The 6000-nt window shown below is 46.1% G+C and overlaps 1 long non-coding RNA gene across 1 annotated transcript in view; it reads right to left on the bottom strand.

The window, feature by feature from the left end:
* Window positions 1-2552: 2552 nt before the first annotated feature.
* The window catches only part of LOC137212308 (uncharacterized), a 216772-nt gene continuing 213324 nt past the window's right edge, over window positions 2553-6000 (bottom strand). The window contains exon 3 of the long non-coding RNA XR_010937442.1: window positions 2553-3650. This is a non-coding gene — a long non-coding RNA (uncharacterized lncRNA). The remainder of the gene's footprint in view (window positions 3651-6000) is intronic.

Genomic DNA, 6000 nt, shown 5'->3' with positions numbered 1-6000 from the left:
ACCAGATTAGGGCCTGAAGCCATCCTGCGGTGTTGCGGCCAGGTCACAAGAAAGCGAGTTGAAGAAAGGAGTTCAGGGGCACTGTAATTCACAAACCTGCAGAGTTATAAATGACAGCTATCGTCCAAAAATATACTGAAGTAAGGCTGCCAAGAGGACTTGAAAGTGGGGCAGAATTGCAGGAAACCGATTTCAGGAGGTAGACTGGAATTGCATTGATAGCATAGGAAAAGAGGCAGAACGTCCACAATGATGCACTTGGCCAAAAAGGGCGTATGCGTTTTTTCCTGAATATATTCAGGAAAAAACGCATACGCCCTTTTTCGCCAACTAAGCAAACTTGCAAAGGAAATCTGCACTACAATGAAGTCTCACTTCCCCCCGGTCAAAAGGGCCATCTGAAAAAAGTGTAAAATCCAGAAAGGCAGGACAGGCCATGGAGAACTGGGAGCCTTGTTATGCTGATGGGCGGCATGTAAATTGCCAACAGACACTCGGGAGAAGTGTATGGTGTTTCCTGAAACATCTAAAAAACAAAGCAACAGAGACTAGGGCACTTCCACTTATGTCCAATAGCTTAGGGAAATTAAAATCAAAAAGACACAGCCACCCCAAAGTTTGGGACGCCTCTGTTTACAAGAACCTCGTTTACCATACAAGTTCAATATCACAGAAAGTGAAAAATGGATAAAGAACTTGTGGTACTTACGTACAATGCAGTATCACTCAGCAATGAAATCTATGTTATCAGGCCCGTAGGAGCATAATGAGTGGATTCAGGTATGATGATTCTAACTGAAATAAGTCACACAGAAAAAGAAACATCATAAGATATCAGTAATACATGGAATGTAAAATTGGCTACACAGGAACTGAATTACAGAACAGAACAGGGTCTCAAATTTAGAAAAGCAACTTATGCTTGCTTAAGGGTAAAGGTGAGTTGGGGTGCTGCATAAAACCAGAGATTGAAATGAGCACAGATAAAGTTCCTTAAGCCAAATATGGAATAGACAAGAGCTACTCCTTGCTCAACGAAATGGACTCAACACCCCATATTAAACGCCTAAGAATGTACCTGACTAGTAAGTATCTTAAAACCTATGGATTGCTATGTCTCCGAAAGAGAATCAAGCATGTGTACAGGGGCATAAACGCAGCAGTGATAGGATTGGAGAGGTTCGGTGAGCAAATGAAGACCCTTTGAAGTCATATTGCATGGTACCCATTCCACGGGTTTCAACTACCCAGCTTTAAGGTATTCTTCCTTCAGCTAAAACATGCATGTGGAATCTAGAGTATGATCAACCATGTGATCGGGAGACGTGTTCAAATATGTCTTAGTTTTCGTACCCTGGTACTCGGGTGCAACATTCCAGACGCTTTACTAACACTCTCCCGACTTGGAGAGTCAGTCCCTTTAACCTCCTGTTTGGCCCAGTTTGCAATTTCTGCGGAAGATGAACAGGAATAGCGAGAACCAATGAGAGACTAGCTGGAGGTGTCTGGACGGGCAAATTTAACTCTCATTTCACACCAGGAAGAGGAATTAACCAAAGGCTCAGCGTGCCGTGCCGGAACCAGATTAGGGCCTGAAGCCATCCTGCGGTGTTGCGGCCAGGTCACAAGAAAGCGAGTTGAAGAAAGGAGCTCAGGGGCACTGTAATTCACAAACCTGCAGAGTTATAAATGACAGCTATCGTCCAAAAATATACTGAAGTAAGGCTACCAAGAGGACTTGAAAGTGGGGCAGAATTGCAGGAAACCGATTTCAGGAGGTAGACTGGAATTGCATTGATAGCATAGGAAAAGAGGCAGAACGTCCACAATGATGCACTTGGCCAAAAAGGGCATATGCGTTTTTTCCTGAATATATTCAGGAAAAGACGCATACGCCCTTTTTGGCCAACCAAGCAAACTTGCAAAGGAAATCTGCACTACAATGAAGTCTCACTTCCCCCCAGTCAAAAGGGCCATCTGAAAAAAGTGTAAAATCCAGAAAGGCAGGACAGGCCATGGAGAACTGGGAGCCTTGTTATGTTGATGGGCGGGATGTAAATTGCCAACAGCCACTGGGCAGAAGTGTATGGTGTTTCCTGAAACATCTAAAAAACAAAGCAACAGAGCCTAGGGCACTTCCACTTATGGTCCTATAGCTTAGGGAAATTAAAATCATAAAGACACAGCCACCCCAAAGTTTGGGACGGCTCTGTTTACAAGAACCTCGTTTACGGTACAAGTTCAATATCGCAGAAAGTGAAGAATGGATAAAGAAGTTGTGGTACTTACGTACAATGCAATATCACTCAGCAATGAAATCTATGTCATCAGGCCCGTAGAAGCATAATGAGTGGATTCAGGTATGATGATTCTAACTGAAATAAGTCACGCAGAAAAAGAAACATCATAAGATATCACTAATACACGGAATGTGAACTGGGCTACACAGGAACTGAATTTCAAAACAGAACAGGGTCTCAAATTTAGAAAACCAACTTATGCTTGCTTAAGGGGAAAGGTGAGTTGGGGTGCTGCGTAAAACCTGAGTTTGAAATTAGCACAGATACTGTTCCTTAAGCCAAATATGTAATAGACAAGACCTACCCCTTGCTCAACAAAATGGACTCAACAATGAGGTATCACCTCACACCTGGTAGAATGGGCATCATCAGAAAATCTACAAACAAAAAATGCTGGAAAGGGTGTGGAGAAAAGGAACCCTCTTCCACTATTGTTGGGAATATAAATTGATACAGTCACTATGGAGAACAATATGGAGTTTCTTAAGAAACTAACAATAGAATTACCATATGATACAGCAATCCCAGTACTGGACATATACCCAGACAAAACCATAAATCAAAACGAGACATTCACCGCAATGTTCATTGCATCACTATTTACAATATCGAGGTAATGGAAGCAACCTAAATGCCCACAGACAGACGAATGCATAAAGCTGTGGTACATATATAAAATGGAATATTACTAAGCCATGAAAAGGAATGAAATTGGGTCATTTGTAGAGACGTCGATGGATCTAGAGACTGTCATACAGAGTGAAGTAAGTCAGAAAGAGAAAAACAAATCTTGTATATTCATGCATATATGTGGAACCTAGAAAAACTGTACAGATTAACCATTTTGCAAGGCATAAATAGAGCAACAGATGTAGACAACAAATGTATGGACAACAAGGGGGGAAAGCTGTTGGGGGGGTGGTGGTGGGAGGAGTTGAGAGACTGGGATTGGCATGTATACATTTATATGTATAAAATAGATAACCAATAAGAACCTGCTGTATAAAAATATAAAATAAAATTCAAAATTAAAAAGAAATAAATTTAAAAAATAAAACAGAAAAAACAATTATTCCCTTCACATACATGTATTTATATGAATAAATTATTTACATGCTTATATCTGTAAATACAAAAAAGAGGAATAAAATCTACCTTGAACCAAAAACGAAAAAGAGAAAAAAAACACAGAACCCACCAGTTCCACAGAGGAAAACCGTATCAGGGCACTTGCTCCAGTTGTAAATAAGTCTGAAGTTGGTCAGTGGTGGGGAATCGTCTCCCATTCAGCCAGCAGCCCCCACGCAACAAGCGTCCTCATTGCAAAGCTGGGGCACCGTGCCGAGGCATCTGTGAGTAAACGTGAGCTGAGCCCCAGGTCAGTTGCTGCTGAACTATTCCCACCCGTCCCAGGTAAAACACCTGAATATATACAAGGACTTGAAAGCCTAGAGGAAGGGCCATAGAGCCACACGAGTGACAGCATGCCGGCCGACTTGGTGCCTGCAGGCCAGCCAGGATGGTCCTGGCCCTGGGTGCTCTTCTGGAAGATTTCCATTTCCCTGCCTGAGATACCCGTCCTGTCCCTGCCCCCACTGCTTTTTTCCTTCCTCACCTCTGCCCAGGGAGAAATTCCAGCAGCAGGTATGGGTGACACATCCTCTTCTTTAGCAGGTGGCAGCCTGGCAACTGCTGCAGAAAGTCCAGCAGAGCCCCACTCACACTGGGCCACCCACAAAGCCGTGACCTCTCACTCCCTCCCACCAGCCCAGCCCCGAGACTGCTGACAGGGCAGAGAAAATGGCGTCAGGCACGGCTGCAGGGGCTCTTGCTGCCTGGAGTGGTATTTATATTGATCTCAACCCAGGCACACCTGGGGAGGGCTGGCCGGCACGGTAAGGCTGCCCAGGTCAGCCAATCATCACCCCTCAGGGGCTCACAGTTGCAGAAAATGGAACTTGTTGAACCGGCCAGGTCCAAGGAACAGGTGTGGGATCCTGAGAGTCAGGATAGACAAGGGGCTGCAGCTTTGGCTTGTTTTCTAATCATTTTATCTGGCCCATGAGTGGGAGACAACTTCAAGAAAACCCTCTCCTAATGAGAGGAACCCAGGAGTCAGGGAGAGGAGGGGTGAGTGGTGGTTGGAGACAGAGGCCTGGTGCCCCGGGTGCAGTGGAAGTCTCTGGAAGACCAGGTGGAGGGAGGCCGCACAGAGTGATACCCAGGGTCACAGACCTGTCGCAGCTGCTGTTTGTTAGTTCAAGTCCTGCTCTGAGGTGCTCTGTGTCAGCTCTGAGTGACAGGTGAGCTGGGGGTGCTCTGCAATGAGGGCTAGGTGCACGGTTCCTGTGTGCCCAGCCCTGCCATGGTACCTGCAAGGGTAGCTCTGTATCCTGGGAGGGGCCTGACCACGAGAGCCCCGTGGGCTGGGGTGGGGGTGGGGTACCTGCCCAGGTGAGCTCCATATTCTGGGATTGGTCTGACCACGAGAGCCCCATGGGCTGCTGGGGACCTGGTAAATGATGTCAGGACAGTCAGTGAAGCCACCGAGGATATACCTCCAGTTGCTCCTAATTCCTACACCCTCCTGGTCATTCTACCAACCACCAGGACATGGTATTCTGTATTAGTCTTCAATGATGCCTTCTTTTGTATTCCATTAGTCCCAGAGTCACAAGAAATTTTGGCTTGTGAGTGGCAGGACTCAACATACAACTAAAACAATACTTCCGGGCTGTCTTGCCCCAAGGGTGCAAAAATTCCCACACCATCTTTGGGGAAAGCTTAGCTAAAGACCTAAAAGTTCTACCTCTGGAAAAGGAAACCCTCCTTCAGTACGCAGACGACATTCTGATCGCCAGCCCTACTAAGGAGGCCTCTGAACTACCAAGCCAATAAAGGATAGAAGTTGTCCAAGAAAAAGCTCAAATATCACAGACTGCGGTGACCTGCCTGGGCTTCGTTCTCACAGAAGGTCGGAGAAGCCCATCCCAGGAAAGGGAAGAAACCATTTTCAGCCTTACCCCTTTCTAAAACTAGAAGACAGCTTAGGGGTTCCTGGGGAGGCCAGGGTTTGCTGCTTCTGGATCCCTAACTACAGTCTACTAGCTGGGCCTCTATATGAAACACTGAAAGGAAAAGATGATGATCCTTTTGAATAGAATCCAGAAGTGGCCTTTCAAGAATAGAAAGAGCAGTCAATTCAGACCCTTGCCCTGCAACTCCCTAATTGAGCTAAACCCTTTGACCTTTACATTCCCGGTGAAAGGTGAATCGCCATTGGAGAATTAGTGCAAAAACTGGGACCACTTGAAATGGAACAATGCAAGAATGCCATCCAGGTAGGATAAACTACGGTCACCAAGGGGCTTGGCCCACTGCCGCATCTGGCCAAGATACTGGCGGTATCTAAAAACCTGGAAATCAGCAGCCCAAAAGGCCACCTCCCTCCTAAGGGAAAAGGACCCCACGTGGTGATCCTAACCACCAACCATGCCCTGAAGTTGCAGGGTTCGCTCCGTGGGCACACCGACCTCGAGTGAGGAGGCCCTCCAACTCCAACATCCAGAGAGATAACCGGGGGCAACAGGGCACCATGACGACTCGTGTGAACATCACTTGACCTGGAGTTTCTCTCATAAAACAACAAGAGTGTGTCCCAAAAGAGTAGACTACTGCTTGCAGGACTTACTGCACCCAG

Source organism: Pseudorca crassidens, chromosome 2, assembly GCF_039906515.1.
Source record: "Pseudorca crassidens isolate mPseCra1 chromosome 2, mPseCra1.hap1, whole genome shotgun sequence".
Classification (NCBI taxonomy): Eukaryota; Metazoa; Chordata; class Mammalia; order Artiodactyla; family Delphinidae; genus Pseudorca; species Pseudorca crassidens.
Note: the sequence above shows the minus strand (reverse complement) of the source record. Positions and strands in the feature narration are given on the sequence as shown.